General features: G+C 39.6%; 1 protein-coding gene across 4 annotated transcripts in view; it reads right to left on the bottom strand.

The window, feature by feature from the left end:
* Nucleotides 1-1998, bottom strand: part of klhl29 (kelch like family member 29) — a 273769-nt gene extending 271771 nt beyond the window's left edge. For 3 of the 4 annotated variants that reach the window (XM_008398295.2, XM_008398293.2, XM_017302252.1), the window contains exon 1: nt 1907-1997. The gene's annotated coding sequence lies outside the window, so the exon portion shown is untranslated. Of the gene's footprint in view, nt 1-1906 lie in introns of all 4 variants that reach the window. The other variant, XM_017302254.1, reaches the window with a different exon arrangement.
* Nucleotides 1999-17956: the final 15958 nt, after the last annotated feature.

Raw genomic sequence — 17956 nt, 5'->3', positions numbered from 1 at the left:
GTTGAGCAATATTACTTGAGCAGTGAGTCACAAACCACTCAACTTCTTTCTTAAAACAGACATCAGACCAAGACGCCTTCATGAAAAATACAATCAAGGTTTTTACTAGTCATGATTCTCTTGCCAAGGCGGACTCTGCAGAGGGCGTCTGTTGTGATAGAGAGGATCCTTTGGACCCATTGATCTTGTTTGTCCAGACTAATGACTGCAGCACCGAAACCGCATCCTTAGGACAGAGGTGGGAACGAGTGATTATTTTTCCATCACAATACTTCTCAGTCTTTCCATGCAAGTCGTGATGTCCAAATCTTGAAGCGAGTGCAAAGTCAACACATGCACATTTAGAGTCTTAAACCCTTAAGTTAGTCGTCGTGTTTATTTGACAGAGCAAGTAGCGAAGGGAACGCTAAAAGAATATGTGCCAATGCTGGATTTCCCATTAAAAAAAAACTGCCCAAATCCAAAGCACTTTTATGTTCCTGTATTTTACAGTCTTCAACTCGATGCCTTTCAAAGTACATTTGTTGTAAAACTAGTACTTTAAAGTGACAGTGCAGCTCTGTGTATTACCCAAGTACAAAGAAATTGACTTTTATGCTGCTGTATTTTACTGTCTCCAACTGATACATCTTTAAAATTCAGGGTAGTCGGTGGAACCTGAGATAACGTTAGTGTTGGTTGCATTTGTGATAAATACTTTCAAGTCAAGTAAAACTGAAGAGAGGCAACACTAATGGTAAAGACCGAGATGAATCCCAAGTGTATTGTGGTTCTGTCAATACTCAAATACTTCTGCCTTAGGTGCTTTATCAGTCTGAGCTTTAGTGTATACAGAGGAAACATTATTCTTAAGACATTCTCAATATATTCCATTAGTTTATTGCACAAATATTTCCATTAAACATTGACTTATGTTTGAGGCAACTGAAAACACAGGGTTTCCCCCAGAAAGCTTGCCAAGACCGGTACTCAGGGCATTAAGACAGTCATCCAGCCACCCTCCGTGTTTTTGAGTAAAAAGATTTTTAAAGTTGACAGGAAATTTGAATACATCATTTGATAGTTAGGCATTTTTGGAAGACTGGAAGATTAATACCTCAAAACCAACTATAGAGTCTTAAAAAAGGTAATCACTAATAAATTAACAATACTAAGATTGGTGGGAGCACAAGTAAATCCTGGCCAGGATTTAGGGACAGCCTGAAACACAATTAAACATTACATTGCTCAGTTAAAATTATCCAACACAACCTTGACGTTGTGTTAGAATTTAACACATGCTGCAATATACATGTTAATAGTTTGTGTGAATTTAAACATTTACTCTGGCGTGCTCGAGTTAAACTTAAATAACCCTTAAGCAAAGATCTACTGAAATGAAATGCATGCACTGCTGCACCAGCATCACTGGTTAAACTAACTGGTTCATCAGAGCAGTCTCTCTGTCCTACCTGGTGGTTAAATGCTGGTAATTACATTCACTTTGCATCCTGGTTGTAAATCAGTGCCTGATTAGAGGGGCTAGAACGAAAAATCAACAGGCATCTCTCTGGTGTGGCACAAATAGCCTGAAATCAATGTCCCTTGTTTTTTTTTTCTCTCCTGACCACAGAGAGAAGTGCGACATGGTCAACAAAAGCCAGAGGGATAGATGATGAATGACATGCTGATGTTGTGAAGGACGCAGAGATATGTCGCGACAAGACAGGTGCAAGCAATTCATTAATTATACATCAATTCAATTAAACCGATAGCTTTTTAACATTCGAATAGCTCGCCGCTATCTCGGCTGCTAAATGTGCAATTAACTCGGACAAGAACGTTTCAGTCCACAGAAACGCCTTCGAATACTGACAACAACCTTCAACAAGAAGAAGAAGAAGTGACTGCTTGAAACGACGCTCACCTGGCTGCTTTTGGCGCCATTCCCTGCGGCCTCTTCCGCCCTTTAGCTTCAGCTCATACTACAAACCAGACCAGCTGTACTTGATTGGCTATTATCGCAGACCCGAGGGGGGCGTGTCCAGCTTCTTTCATTGAACACGTGGCCGATAAAGCTGTCAAACAAAACCGCACAATCTGGACTTCCAATCAGCTTCAAGTGAACACGCCTGTGCAATATTATTTTGTTGCCATAAATGTAACAACAGCACGAAGGATCACTGAAGAATCTTTTTATTTTCCTTATTTTTAATTAAAATAGCCTACCATAAAAAGTCGAAATTTATAGAAATTATATAGAGATTTTATCTATTTATTTATTTAGCATCCACACCCTGTTCCAGTAGATGTCGGCCACGGTAATGCACATCTAAACGCTGCTTCTCAACCGCCACAAAAAAAGAAGGATGATTGAATGCATACATATTAGAGGGCTCCCTACAGTAAAGGTACACTCAGTTGGTGAAATTATAGGTTTTCATTTCACAAACCCTACAGCTACCTATGTAACACATTGTTAGCGGTGTGGAGAATAGCCTCAGATTTTTAAAAAATACACTCGCTTTCCACTTTGTTAGGTACCAGTTTGTTTGCCTCCCCCCCCTTTTTTTGCTTTCCATCTTAGTTCTTTGTGGCATAGATTAAAAAAGGTGTCAGGAAACATTCCTTGGGAATTTTGGTACATTTTTACAGCAGCATTGAGCTTCAGTGCTCCTTAAATCTGGAATAAACTTCCATAAAACTCCAAAACATCTGAAACATGGAGTTCTTTTAAATCAAGGCTAAAACCCCACCTGCTTAGAGTTGCCTTTGAACTAAAATAAATGGAACAAGTGGCGTGATTGCATGTATTTCAGTATGTATATTTGGTTATAATGTATTGTATTTACACTTAGGAATATGAAAGTCTTTTTCATTAAGCTTTGTTGGTGAAATGTCTGTCTGAAATAAATTATCATTATCATAACATTGACCAATATGTTCGACGCGCATTGATGATTTTGATGGTGGTGCTCATCAAAATACTAGTTTCTCAACTGTTGACTGTATGCTCTTTTTATAACTTCTTCTTTTTGTGCTTTTGTGGTTTAAAGGACACGGAACAGCCTTGTTGCTGAAATGTGCTAAAAAAAACAAACATAATTTATTAAGCGACATGAGATTGTGCAGTTAGTGTGGAGCTTTCCACCACACCGAAAGGTGTTCTGTAAGGCCACTGGAGTATAATTAACTGATTCCCATGCTAAAGACACCAGTTTGAGATGAATTAAGCTTTGGATCACGGTGAATAATCCTGCTAGAAGAGGCCATTAATGGTTCTGCAAACTCACTCAGTCTGTGCAATTAAAACAACCCCTACATTTTCATTTTCACCCAACTTTTTAAATATTACTCCAAATTTGAGTCTGTATGACTTATAGCTTTAATGTTCTTAGCTGACAAGAGTTTCATGCAGTGTGACCTTCTGCTGCTGCAGCCCATCTGTGTCAAAATTCAACAAGTTGTTCATTCAGACATGTTGTACTGTACACCTTTGCTGCAACGTGCAGTTGTTTGAGCCACTACTGCCTCTCTTTCATCTCAAACCAATCTGCCGACTGTCCTCTGACCTCTGGCATAATAAACAATTCATCCACAAAACTGACACTTGGAATATTGGACTGTGATCCATTCTGCAGAAAAACTGCCTGCAATCCTCAGACCAGTCTGTTTAGCACCAACGTTTTTAAAAGAACAAGTTTGAAGTTCTTTAAATGTCTTTCTTACACATTCTGATTCTCAGCTTGAGCTTTTGCAGGACATCTATACCACATCTAGATGTGTTAATGCATTGAGTTGCACGTAAGGGATTGATTTGCCATTGTCTTCTCAAACCTTTCAACCAGTGTACCTAACAAAGTGGCTCATTGGTGTTTGACTTCTAAATAAGAAACATCATGAAAAAATATATATCTGCCTAAACTACCAATGTACAAAAGTTTATTTTTCTGTTACGTTTAGCTTTTTTTTTTTTTTTCTTCCTCCCCTTCAGACATTTTGACTTTTGGCAGTGAGCAAAGCCCAGGTGGAAATAACAATGACTCAGTTTATCCCAGTAAGCTGCTGCAGAGAGCCAGGAAACACAAAAGGTGGATCTGCCCAGAGGGAAAGTGATCGTCATTAATATAGCTGAGCTTTATCCCCGGAGAGGTATCAAAACTCTGCAGTGGGAAAAAGCTCCCCGAAGTTCTACGGCAACCATTAACCTTCAGGGAGCCATAAGGGAAGGTTCTTTAAAGGTTCCCCGAAGGACTGTAGTTTCAGGAAATAGTTTGCGGAGGCTTCCTAAACCGACAGACTGACGTTCACTTAGGCTATTTTCTTTCCCCCTCTAATCTTTGCTTATTTTGCCACGATCATCCATCTGGGTTACAGTCTGGCAAATATTTCCACATTCCTTGTAAAAGTTTTATGATGTCAAAACAAGCTTTGCAGCACTCAAGATACATTCAGCTTCCCTACAAAGTTTTGCTGAACATAGTGAAAACAACCCTAAAAAGTCAGACGGGACTTAACATTTCAAGAACCTTTTTTTGGGGGGGTTTAACAATGAAAGTAGGTAGAGCAATAAATTCACTCCCTTTAGTTCAGTTCAGTTCAGTTTTCCGAGGGAAAATTGGTTTTCAGCAAACATCATAAGTACAAAAAGTAGAAAAAAGCATCCACAAAAAGAAACTGCATTCATTCTTTCAGAACAACATAACTCAAAATATTAGGAGAAATAACTGATGCTATAAACCAGAAATAAGATTCTTAAAAAAATAAGGCATCCCTAAATAAAAATCCAGCGCAACCAGTTCATTCTAGAAATTAACTCACTGGTAATGAGCTACCGACCTGTGTGTTGTTTACGCTATTAACGCTACTCTGAGAAGACTTCAGAGGTTTGGAGAACATTAGTGAACAAACAGCACACAAGACGATGAAACACAACCTGACTGGTCAGAGAGACTGTTGGTTTTAAAACATCTCAAATCTGACTTCACCTGAGCTGTAAGTGTAAACCTGGTAGAGACACAGAACTGTACAAAACGGCTCTACCAAGTATTGACTCAGGCTGAATATAAATGTATGCCACACTTTTCAAATGTAATAAAATAATATTGATATCAACATGTCAGTTTCCATCTCAGCCACACGCCACGTTGGTCTCTCTGAGAAATCCCTCAAAACACGTTGAAGTGTCTGCAACATCCCGAAATGCGTAAGTGTTCAAAGAGTACGGATATTACGCAGGGCTTTCTCATATGTTAAACATATTCCATGTAAAGAAGCAAAGTGATACTAAAAAAAAAAAACACAAACACTTATAGTAGTAATATCTTTCTCGCTGGTACACACCTTGAGTGCATGCGCTCTCGAACGCTGGGATAAAATACTCGAGTAGCTCTCGAGTCCCCAGACATCCAGCATTGCATCAAAATGTCACACTTGGCAGGATAGACGGCGGGCCTTATCGAGGGTCAAATTCTATTCTGCAGTCATTTCAGGAGTCTTTCAGCTGTGGCTTTCAGCAAGAGGCAGGGGAGCGAGATGATGTGCGATGGCGTGTGCTAATTTGTTGTAGAGCCGACGGAGGCAAATCCGAGCCTGCAGGTACTTGGCTGAATTAGAATTTTTTATTTTTTTTTGCATTTTACAACTAAAGTGGCGTATCGGAGATCTTTGTTTTTATGAAGTGAGCCTACCGAAGGAATACCGGCGTCGTGTTCAAAGATGGAGGGGAGGTCTACTGGGGCCATTCGAAGCCGACGGGTTTGTGCTTTTAGTCGCGTGACTCTAATCAGGAAGAAGGAAACCTGTGGAAGATGTCCAGCTCTGAAAAATGTAATATGAGATTTGTAAGAGGCAGGAAACAGCACAATGTCCCTTTGTTGTCTAATTTTAAGTAACGCTGCAGGGTATTTGTATTTGTGGAGACAGGAGAAAGATATGCTCTGTGTGTTTTTTTTGTTTAGTTTTTTTTTGTTGCCAGCATTGGGATGAACTATTTTGTGTTCAAACAACAAGTTTGTATGGCCATGCCAAATTTATAGGCCGATGAAAATGTTGCCAATAATTGTGACATAAATTCTAATTAAACCAGAGGATCTCTGGAAAATAAATAAGATGCATATTTGAATAAAAAATAAGGTCTTTATGAAATTTTGTGTTGGAGTGCTAAAACAAAAAAAGAAAGTTTAGTTATTTTTGCAGGTTCTTCAGCATCTATTTAACTAGTGCCAGAGGTTCTGCAGGGCATTGTGTTATTCATGCCCTTTACTCTACGTGACAAAGTCTGCAACATGTAAACAGCGGTAATTGGGCTCAGGGGGCAGTGGGCTAAAAAACAAATGGCTTCCATGAGTTTCACTTTATTTTGCAGGTCGTATCTTTTTTTTTCTGCATAATTCAGTAGGACGAAATGGAAACAGAACGGGGGTAAAAAAAATGACTCGTCCTATTTCCTTTAATGGAGTAGTTCTGTGTCTATACTCTAAGCATAGCGTTGCATCCTTAGTGCTTCTTTAATTCGCTTAATACTTCTCTCTGTGCGCGCGAGACATTAAAATATGCATGCGAAATCAGACCAAGTAAAACTGTGTATGTCATTTGCATTTGCAGTTAGTGGTGCTGGAAAAAGAAAAGAAAAAAAAAACCTTAACTGGTGTGAAATGCAAAAAGCGAATCTCAAGTCAGGTTTATTAAGGGAACTAAAGTCAAGGCTTGAGAGATGTTCTTAATCATGGGTTGCATAGAAGCAACAGACTTTAGAAGGGGGAGATTAGGCTGCTGGGAAAATGCACACACACTGTTTATGAGCATTGGTTTGTAAAAAATATATGTAAATAAATGAATAAACAAATGTAGGTGGTTGTTCTCCTCTGAGGTGGGCTATCTTGCCAAGTTGATTCCTAAGTTTCATATATTTTATTTACAATCCACAGGCTAAAATGTTGAGCTCTGAATGCCCACTGATTATATCAGTGGATATAATCAATAAAAAGTGCATCCCTTTAATTTCTGGTTCTATAATGTAATAAAATCAGCATGAGTTCCTTTAGATGTAGTAGAAGATTGTGGTACCAAAGTGAGCTTGTTGGAGAGTGCAGCTACTTAAAACATTTTAAACTGAAAATATTCAAAGCCATGGAAGAGAACACCATGTTAGCAGGTATTTAATAGTCTATAATATACATCAACCGTCTATAATCTCACAAGAGACTGTACAGTTGGTGTTTTTTTTTTTTTTTTTTTTTTTTGTTCTGCTAAACAATGTCTGGAAAAAAAATCTAACTATTGCTTTATGAAATTAAAACACTAAGGTGAAAGCAAAACAAAAAAGAATCACAAAACTTGTAGAGCTATTATCATATTTTACACATATTTGCATTTTCTGCAGTGTAGTTGGTCATTGAGTGCAATGAGAATAACTTCCATTTCATTTTTTTCACATTTTTGTTTGAATACATTCAACACTAATTCTAAAAAAATGTTGTAATTCAAATAAAACCTTCATAATAAGGCAGTTTATACAGTTTTAATACAGAAAACGTGAATAAATCAGCATTCGCAGTGGAACAAGATCATTTTTATACTTAAAAATATTTGTTTGCACTTTTCATGACTCACATCTGTCCAGTAAAATCAAATAATATCAAATTAATGTTTTAATTTTTGTAGTTAAGAGTCAATTTAAAAAATAAAAATAAAATAGGCTTCCATTTCAGCAGCTATATGAGTAGAAAAACCACAGAGCAGGAGCCTCATACTGGCAGCATTGTTGTGAGCAGAATTACAGAAAAGGGGAGAGTCGACACATTTATCCTATTACGAGGAAACAAGGAGACAGCGAGTCTGTGTTTATCCATTAGGAAATCCATATCTGGCTGGAAATGAAACAGCCGGGCCTCTGTCTCAGAACATCGTCTTCTGCAAAAACGTGGTCAGCAAAGAAGTCGCTAAATCATTAATAAGGAGCTTTGACTCCATGATTAGCCGCGCGTTAAATACGTGGATCGCAGCAAATATCCTCAACGAGACACCTTCAGGAACATTTTGTGTTACGTCGAGACGGGCACAACATTTATATTCAGGATGATTCTCACCTTTGAAGCGTTCCAAAAATGCAAATGCGGCTACAGGAGGACCTTTGGGGATTTTTTGCTTCTTGGCCTGTGTTAATTCATAATGACATCACCTTCAGAAGCTATCAAAGTGCTTCTTGTCTGGTCTCTGTTTAAACACGGATTTACAGATGTCGAACATTTCTCCAGGTGCCGTGCTTTGTGCTTCCTGCACGGCTATGAATTCCCGTCCTTCTCGCAGAGATATGGAAGAAACTCTTAACACGGGCGAAGCCGAGTTACACGTTGAAAGTCCTGCGAATGTAAACCCTGCAAATACTCACAAGGTTCCTATTATAGCAGCATATTCGCTTGCTCTCTCTTTTTTTTTTTTGGTTGTATTGTTGCAGTTTGAGATGTAATTTGAGAGCCACCAGAAATTGTACCGTCAAATCCGTCCTCTGCCATGGGTTTCTGGAATCCAAAACAATTATCGGGACTATTTCTGTAGAGATGACCACAAAACTCACACTCTCACTGCCGCAGGTGGTGAAGCGCTCTTTTCCAATTACCAAGTCTAATTACATCACAGCTCCACAGAGTTGTGGGCCATCTATTGTGTCTCTGTGTCTGTGTGAGATTGTAGGTGTTTTTTTCTGTTTGTGTGTGTGTGCGTGTGCGCGTGTGTGTGCGCATACAACTGTTCATCTCGGAGTGTGAATTTAAAAATGCAGCTAAATGATCAGTGGGATTAAGGGACAAGACGAAATTTCTTACTTGGCTTCATAATTGGAATGAAAATTAGTCACAGACTACACAGTCTAGATGTTATTTAAGAGGTAGCAGCTAAAGCGTTGTTTGCATCTTGGTGGTCGGCGGTGAGGGTCTGCCTTCTCGGCTGCGGTCTGCTCAGAAAAATAGTACACTCGTCAGTGTGGACATGAGTTTAGTGATGCATTTGAAGGCTCCTTTGTACAGGGTGGACTAATAAAGCCTTTGACTTAAGTAAAAAAATAAAAATAAATAAAAAAAACAAGAATCGGGTACACAAGATTTTGTTATTTTTGTCTAATTCACACAACATTGAAGTTGTGCAATGTGCTGATGCAGTCAGAGCTTCTGGCATAACTGTGGTTGGATATTTTATCCCCTTTCTCATCAAAAGTGGTTGAGTTTATTCAATTTGATGCATTTTCTAAGCTTTTGAGGTTGGGAATATCCCAGAAGCCACTTTTTTTTTTTTTCTTTAATCCATTCCAAAAAATTGTTTTGGTGTGTAGGGATAACTGTTTCATTGGAAAAGAATCGTCAGGCCCAAAACTGTCTGTCACCCTCAGATGAAGAGAAGTTGAATAAGATGTTGAAGCGAGACTTAAGTGCGGCTTAAACTGGAAGCTGTTAAAACGCCACTGACTGAAGTTATAATAATAAACAAAGTTATTATTTAGGAATGTACTAGATTCCATATTTATTCATTTGCATTTATTTGACAGTAACTTGACAAGAAGATGGTGGATAAAGGACAGGAAGATGTGCAGAAAATGGCCAAAAACTGGTAGTTGAACTCTGGAGAGTCTTTGTGAATGCAAACTGAACTACATGGCACCCAAACTTGTCTTGATACATTTGACAATCCAAACTAAATTTGAATTTCTGCACCTAATTCCTGTTTTCAAAAGTGTTTGCAGTCTGATCTTCTACCATCATTCCAAAAGACTTCTGATCAAAAATGTGCTGGACCTCTTCCAACTGCTAGATTTTGGTCACTTTGTATCTAAGTCACCATAAGACAAGGTTTCTCGATAAAATCAATGAAACATCAACTACAGCATGACCAGAAAAAAATCACCTCTTTGTAAAATAACTCGTAGGCTTTTATCAGGTTAAGGCAACAAATTGTTCACCGTCACTTTTAGGAAGCGAAGATGATGAAAACAGCAACCAGATTATGGATCCTTTTGCACGTTGTGCCAAGGTTCAGCAAACTAATTCCTGTAAGCTCCTACAAGAAAAAAATATATAACAAAATGTCTGAGAAGTGAAATGTCTGATGGGACCAAAGGCAGGGGAAGAAGTAGAAAGACAGCAAATTATTTTTCAGGCAGCTGTATTCTCAGCTCATAATGCAGGAGCCATCTGTACAAATACCACCTTCCAGAGGGAGGAAGGGATCCTTTCATGCATCCTCGTGAAGTTTAGCGTCAGAAGTTTGCAAATGAGAATGGAAATTAGCTAGGAAGCATTCTCTTTACAAATAAAACAAAGCCCACTAGGCTACAAAAGAAGGTGTTAAAAAGCAACGGAACTGGGAATATTTCACTGACGGGGAAAATGCAAGAACGGATCCGACTAAATAACGGCGATCTCTGGAGCATAAGAGCACGACTTCTGCATCAGAACACATATCAAAATCCCCAACGGGCTCCATTAAGAGACGCACAGAGTAGAATCCACCGTCACACTTAAAAGTCTTCCTGCTTCTGGAACTTTTCCCACATTTTCTTGCATGGCCTCAAAAAAAAACTAAGTTGAAAGGGGAATTTTAATGGGAGATTATTTGAAAGCGCAACAACATTGTGCGTAATTATGAGGTGGGGAAAGAAATGATTGCTAGTTTTCATCTGAAAGGAGTGGCATTTGTCTTTAATTGACCCCTACCACTGCAATGCCCCTAAATAAGGGTTTGTTGGACCAGCGTTCAGCACTGCAGGATTTTACGCTGCTCCAGCTTGAGTAAAAAAAAAAAAAAAAAGAAGTAAAAAAAAAAACTTCAACTTTACCAGACACTCCTCACGGCATGGCTATTTTTTTTTCTCCTAAAATGAGAAGTCCACATTTTCTCCTTTCTCGTTCTCACCTCTGTTAAGGCTGCAGAGGGAGAGAGGAAAAAAAAAAACGACAACACAGGCACAAAAACAACCTGTTTCACCCAATTATCTCTCCCACTGGGCACAGTCGGCCAATCTGGCTCAGTCAAGACACTGAATCATTGAGCCAGATGATTTTAAACCTTTTGGGGGCTACAAGTCAGCACGCCAGCGCCGAAACTGCTCCATGATTCGCAGCTGATAGTTAGCAATGCGACTTGCTCCACTAAGGACCGGCAGAGACAGAAATAGCACGTCATTTTTCTTGCGGTTTCTTATTTCGGAGTAGAATAGAGTTCCTGGCAGGCCTTTTTTTTTTTTTCTTAAAAGAGAAAGGACCATCTTCTATTTGCTGTTGACTTTCCTTGGCCGCATCAGCCAAAAAATGTCAGGCCCAAATGAAAGCATCCCTCTGCCATTTTATTGCCATTTATGAGAAAAATGACAAACGAAGTGAAGAAACGTATTTTTTGCAGCGAGCCTCCGGGGCTCCTTGATCTCCCATCGGCCTCGGTTTGACCCCCGTCTATTTGGGGTTCGAAGCCATCAGCAGTTGATCGAGGAGTCGTGTCACTCTGAATTGTTGTAATTAAAGAACAATACAGCCAAAAAAAAAGCTATTTAAGTTAGATAGTTTCTGAGGGAAGAAGAGGATAATTGGTATTGACAAAAGAGTCTGAAAAGCGAAGACAACACGCATTACGGCTCTCCAATTTAACCTGTCAGCTCAAGCCTCTGATTATGCTGCTTACTGACCATATAATTGGTGAAACCGTCAATAAAAAAACAAACAAACATTTTTTTGGAGGGCAATTTCTCATGTTGGCATAAAAATATTCCGAGCACTTAATTCAAATTGTGCTTTTCTTTCTTCCTTCCGCAGCAACTCGTGCAAACCTGACTGACGTGTGACCTCTTGTACTTAATGTTCATTTAATCACTGGGCTGATCCTGGTTTTTTGTTTTTTTTTCACTATGGAAGGCACTCATGCTTCCGTGGGTATAAACTGATACTGACTGACAGTCAAGAGTTAATTACCATAATGAAACCATCATGACTTCCACTGCAGAGGCTTTTAAGGCGAAGTAATAAGTGCATCTTTCATTGGTATTAAACTTGGGAGAAAATAATCCTACAAAGCATAAAAGAGAAGAGATTTTGTTAAATCAAGTGAGAACTGTTTTTTTTTTACTTTTTTTTTTTTACTATTTTGCATCAGCACTCCATTAAGTGCTTTCAAGCATTCTTACTAGCGTTGAAACACACTTGAATCTGTCACTTGCAGTTGTTTTGAGGATGGGGAAGAGGCAAACGCAGGCCAGGATGCAGGTACAGGTGAATAAAGAACAATGCTAAATGCTATTTTTAAGAAAACAAAGGGGGGGTTGGGGGGGTTGTGAACACTGGGACTCGACACGAAAACACAAAAGAATAAGGAGTGTCTGACGAGGAGCAATTGAAAACCAGAGACTCCGACACAACACCGCTGTGGTGATGAGCGAAACTCTCTCTTCGACCTGCGGTGAGGTGAAAAGAGAACGGCGGAAACACACAGAGAGGAAGAGGACGACAATATGGTAACCATACAAAACATGTAAACGAACTCGAATTGAACGTTGAATCGTTGAACTTTGTTTAGGATTCCGTATTGAAACCACTGAAATAAAAGCGTCGAAGAACAAATTTTAAGTCTTGAGTGACACAAATGACAATGTTTTTTTTTTCTTTTGTTTTTAATTTACTGACCTAAAATGTGTGGCGTGGATTTGACTTTAGCTCCCCAAAGTCAAAACATTATAAAAGCAAACACCTTTCACTCCGGCTCCTGTCTATGTGTGTCTCTAGAAGCGCCGCACAGCCAGATATTTAGATTTTAGCATTAAAATAATTATGTTTTCTGATCTCTGAGGGCAAAAATCTATAGACATCTATTTTTATACATTCTATTTAGCTCTAAGCATCGACAAGGTCGCACTGGGCCAATAATATCGCCCTTCCTGATGTTTAAATCGTTGAGCTTTAGACTCTACTGTCCAGAAGCCATCATTCTAGAAGTCCCTGTCTTTGCCTTTGTTCTCATGTGGCAAACAGTAGTCTGACTTTCGTGTTTTTACATCTCCCATGAAAGAAAACTTGTGCAGACGCTTTCGAGTTACAGGAGATGTAGATGTAGCAGAATAAGCCTGGTGGAAATCCAGTCAGGACATTTTAATGGCTTACAGAGATTTAGTATCTTGTGTTCTTGCTTTCAACGATGAACTTTGTTTTGGATGGCCAGACCTAGGGATGATGAACATTTTAGTTTTTTTTTAATGTCCTCTGCCTGTTTTCCATAAAGTGGAATGATTGAAGTTAAATTCTTTTGAGATCACTTTAAATGCTTTACCAGTCTGTTCAGCTCATGCACTCTGCTCCCTGAAGGCCACAGACAGTTCTTTCACTATCAACATTTAAACTATAAATGTTTTAATTAGGCGCACCAAATGGAATATCCATTAGCCACTGTACATGAAAATAAAGGTTGGGGGGAGGGGGCATTTTCAATTTTAATCTTTTTTTTTTTAAGTTTTGAAAGGTCTGCCCATCAAATTTCAATCATTTGTTAAATACATCTTGAATACAGTGTTTCAGCTTTGTACACCCGAGTTTTTACATTGTTTCCTCGTTTTTGCGCATCACAGTAGATTCTTTGATGGTTGCATGTTTAGAGTTGTCTTTCTCGAAGTAGGTCCTAGTTTCAAATCTTTTGCAGCCTTTCCTAGTTTTCCACTGTTGCTGCTATAGCTCCATGCATCCCCACGGCAGCAGCTGCTCTGTACAGCTGAAGAAAAGCATTCCCTCAACATGATGCTGCCACCGTCTCCTGGCCAACATATCTTGTTCCACACATTGCTTCCCGTCAGCTGATCCACAATATTTGACTAATTTATTAATTTCACAACACCCTTTTGTCCCCCGCAAAAACAACAGGAAGAAAATAATATAACTGAACTGTGGCGAAATAATCTTTCACTGTTGTCCCTTAGAAACACCAGGATAAAGCCGCCCTTTTTTCCGCCAGCATTTACAGGAAGCAACAATCCCAGCGCCCTCTAGTGTTGAAAGAAATCGTCTTTAATCTCTTTCAAAAATGCAACTTTTTTTGGCTGCTTGATTTCAATTTAGTTCAATTCAATTCAATTCTACTGCATCTATACATCACCGACTCACAACAAACATAGTCTCAAGGCACTTTACAGGAGGGAAAAAAAAAAAGACAAACTTCAATTCAATCATACATGCAAGTCACTTGATTCTAGTTATCAAAGTAGGAAACCCTGCAGACACTCTACCACAGCAGAACATTTCTTGCATTGTGTCATTACGTATATAGGCTATTGCGGAGGATGCATGATTATTTCTCTGACATATGGAACATGTAAATATTTTACTAAATCAATTGCTAAAAAAGAAAAAAAAAAAAAAAAAGAATGTTGATTCTACAAATGATTACTGGTCAGACGAAAAACATCACTGTGGTACAAGAGCACGTTGGCGTGTCACACACGACTCCTGTGTCCACCTGACTGGCCTCTCTGTGTCCCTGTCGCTCCGAGGGCTCCGGAACGCCGAGCCAGTAGAAGCCTCATGGCTGGATGGAGGACAACAGAGGCCATCTGTTGTCTGTGTGCTTTCTTTGGTGCCCTGCCACCGAAAACTCCACCGCCAGAAAGGCCCAGGGGTACTGTACCATGTGCGGTGCGCTTCGCTCACTGGGGACCGGCTCACTAAATCACCTTTACAGCAGACTGGCTCCACTGGGGCATGCCTGGACTCCGCCGATGCACGGGGCACAATGGCGGTGGTGTTTGAAATCGGGGCCTCGTCGAGGCAGGATTGTTGCACAACCGTGCCATTGACCTTAATTGGAGCAGCTTGGTGGAACAGAGACAAACTTTCAGTGCTTCGAGACAGAGAAGCTTCTAGGGCCGAGTTATATAAAATCGAAACTGATCTCGGGCTGAGCTAATTGAATTGCAGAATACTTAACTTCCTGCTGAGGAGGAGTAGCTGAGGAGCGAATGCTGTACAGTAAAACCCCTCTCTCCCGCTCTGGTTCTGTGCTCTGGCAGGGATGCAAAATTTATTATGTACACAGAAACGTGACACGAATGACTCCTCCTCCATATTTCCCTGTTATCACAAGAAGAACGTTTTATTAAATCCTGTGTTGGTGGTGCGGGAAGGAAACCAACACAGGATGCATTTTCTCGTGTTACAATCACAAACGTCAATATACTTTTTGAGGGATGTTATGTGACAAAAACCAACACACGAAAATGCATCATTGTGAAATAGAAGGAAAACAGTCCACTGCTTTGAAAAGTGAGGTAAAAGAGAAGTGAGTGTGTTGCATTCATACCTTGTGTGACGGAAAACAAACAGTGCGCATCACCATTAACCCATAATCCCCATTGGGAAACATGGTGATGGCAGTACTATGCTGTGTTCAGAAGAGACTTGGATTTTGGTAAATTATTAAAGCATCGATGTACAATGACTATGGAAGCGCGCTCCTGGAATTGCAGCAAAACATGTATTGTTTGTTTTGTCATAATATATTTAAATCCGGACGCAAGTGCAGCAGGCGAGGGACGTAGTTGAGTTGTGAATATTTGATGAAAAAACCAAGAATCAAACGCACAACAATATGCAAGTCCAGGGGAACAAAAGATCCAGACAAAGCCAAACGGGAAACACAAAGAAATCCTGGGGAAACCAGAGAGAAGTGATGAGACAATCTGGCAAGTAGTGACTGACAATGCAGAGCTTAAATACTGGGAGGTTGATGATAGGAACAATAGACCTTGGCTAATGAGCTAACTGATTGCAGGTGTGAGTGGAGGGCGAGAAGAGGGAGGAGAGAAAAAAGGGCACAGGGAAGAGAGGGATAGTACACAGGGAAAAAACAAGCACTTAAAGAATAACTAGGCTGAAGCTAATGAAACTAGAACAAAAAGAAAACAACTAGAATCAAGAAATAAACATATGTATAGTCACTAAGGAAGAACAAAGCACTAAGGTGTTCCTTTAAATACTAAAGGAAAACAAAAAAAATCAACTAAGGAAAAAAAATGACAAAAATCCAAAATAAAACTAAAACAACCCCAGATCCTAACATTTATTTTACTAAAAACTGACTCACACAGCCCAAATGGTCTACTTTGTTCACATTGTTATTTGTGTACACATTTTTATTTGTGGCAATGTTTAAAAAATAAAAAATAAAAAAATCCAGATTTCCATTTACTTCTCTGCTGGCCTATCACATAAAATCCCATTTAAAAACATTAAAGTTTCAGCTAGTCGTGGCTCAAAATGTCTAAAATGTATTTCTTTGCACAGTGCTGGATTGTATTTCTTTCACCTTAAATGGTCCAATTTTGCCTTGAGGCTAAATAAATAATAATAATAACAATAATAAAAGCAGAGGCTTTTATTGGAATTTCCACAGATACGGAGAAAATAAAAACAGGTAATAGCTTTAAAAGTGCTGCTCCGCATTCCGCATTTCCCCTTTGAGACTCTTTAGTTTATCCGTCTGCCGCAGCAAACAGAAAGGATTATTAATATCGCTCATTCATCAGAGAAAACAGCCCACAGTACTTCCTCCCTACATCTGTTATCTCATACTGATATGAAGCTCCGCTGAGATTGGATCGTGAAAGAAGATTACTGTGACAGCAGGTTGTAGTTTTTTTGTTTTTTTTCTCCCGAGGGTCAGCAGGTCACTGCACATGCTTTGCAAGCAGTCATTTTTAATGCAAGTTATTGGCTAATAAATTCCAGGCAACAAAAATACAAGAATGTGTTTTGAAATTCTCCCTTTTTTGTTTTCTGGTGGTGGAGCTTCTCCTATTGGAATGGAAAATTGAGGACATCGCGATATCGGGATGTCAGGATATCGGGATATCGGGAAAACACGCAAAAAAACACCAAACAGCCGCAGGGTTTGGTTGGAATTCCAGCCGCTTTCCTCCTCCCGTTCGACCAAGCGGCTACAGCATTTCCTTTGGTGCCACGATAAGATGCCAACACATAAAATATTTAGCCCCAAACAGACTCTGGAATGCGGGATGTTTTAAGAGTGTTTTCTGGGCCCTGCGATGGTTTGTGAGTGTCAACATTTTTGACAGATTGTGGAAGAGCGTGGCAGTGAATGAATAGTGTAAACAAGAGATGAATCATCGCTGTCACAGGCGATACAAGCGAGCGGCAGAGGAAACGGGGTGGGGGGAGGCTGTTCGCAGAGCAGCTCTTGGCCTTCGGAGAGCCTTTAAATCTCTATCTCTGCAACCGGTAATGACGTTTGCAGGTAGGACTCTCCGGATTTATGAAGCCTCACAGATTGTGTAAAAAAAAAACAAAAAAAAAAAAAAAACAGGAGCAGGATTATGCTTTACTGCCAAGACTGCGTCCTCAACAGATTTTTAATTAGTCACAGTCCTAATTACATACTGTGCTGCTTTAATGAATCCACAGACACAGACAGCTAAAGCAATTTAAAAACATATTGTCCACGTTCAACGCTCTGTCAATTGGTGGGAGATTTCTAACCATTTTTTTTTTCTTCTCCCCTCCATCAGATGAACGCAGTTTCATTTTTTCCATCTGTAAGAAGGAGCCCCGGCGTTCTCTCCTTCAGACTCCTGGAGTCGTGCATCCTCGTGAATCTGGTTTAAAGGCTGCTGCTGCTGCTGCCGGTCCTCTGAGGGCTCGTCTGCTCGGTTGTTTTTCAAACGTTGCCGTTGCTTCTGCAAAGGTAGAGCTGGTGCCAGATTTCCTGTTGTCTCGCTGCTACTTAGCATGGAATGTTTTCCACAACCACATTCGTCTTGAAACTGAAAGCCCTGTGCCTGGCTGCGCTGGAACAACCCTCCGGGGTAAATCCAAACCCAAATCTTTGGGTCTCATCATATTCTTTTAAAAAAAAAAAAAATGTTCTGCTTTGACTGCTGGCCTAGAAAAAGAATGAATTTTAAACATTCTCCTGTTGTGTTTTAACATCAGAACATGTTTAA

The sequence above is a fragment of the Poecilia reticulata genome, linkage group LG21 (genome assembly GCF_000633615.1).
Source record: "Poecilia reticulata strain Guanapo linkage group LG21, Guppy_female_1.0+MT, whole genome shotgun sequence".
Lineage (NCBI taxonomy): Eukaryota > Metazoa > Chordata > Actinopteri > Cyprinodontiformes > Poeciliidae > Poecilia > Poecilia reticulata.
The sequence above is the reverse complement of the archived record's forward strand: the minus strand, read 5'-3'. Positions and strand labels throughout refer to the sequence as shown.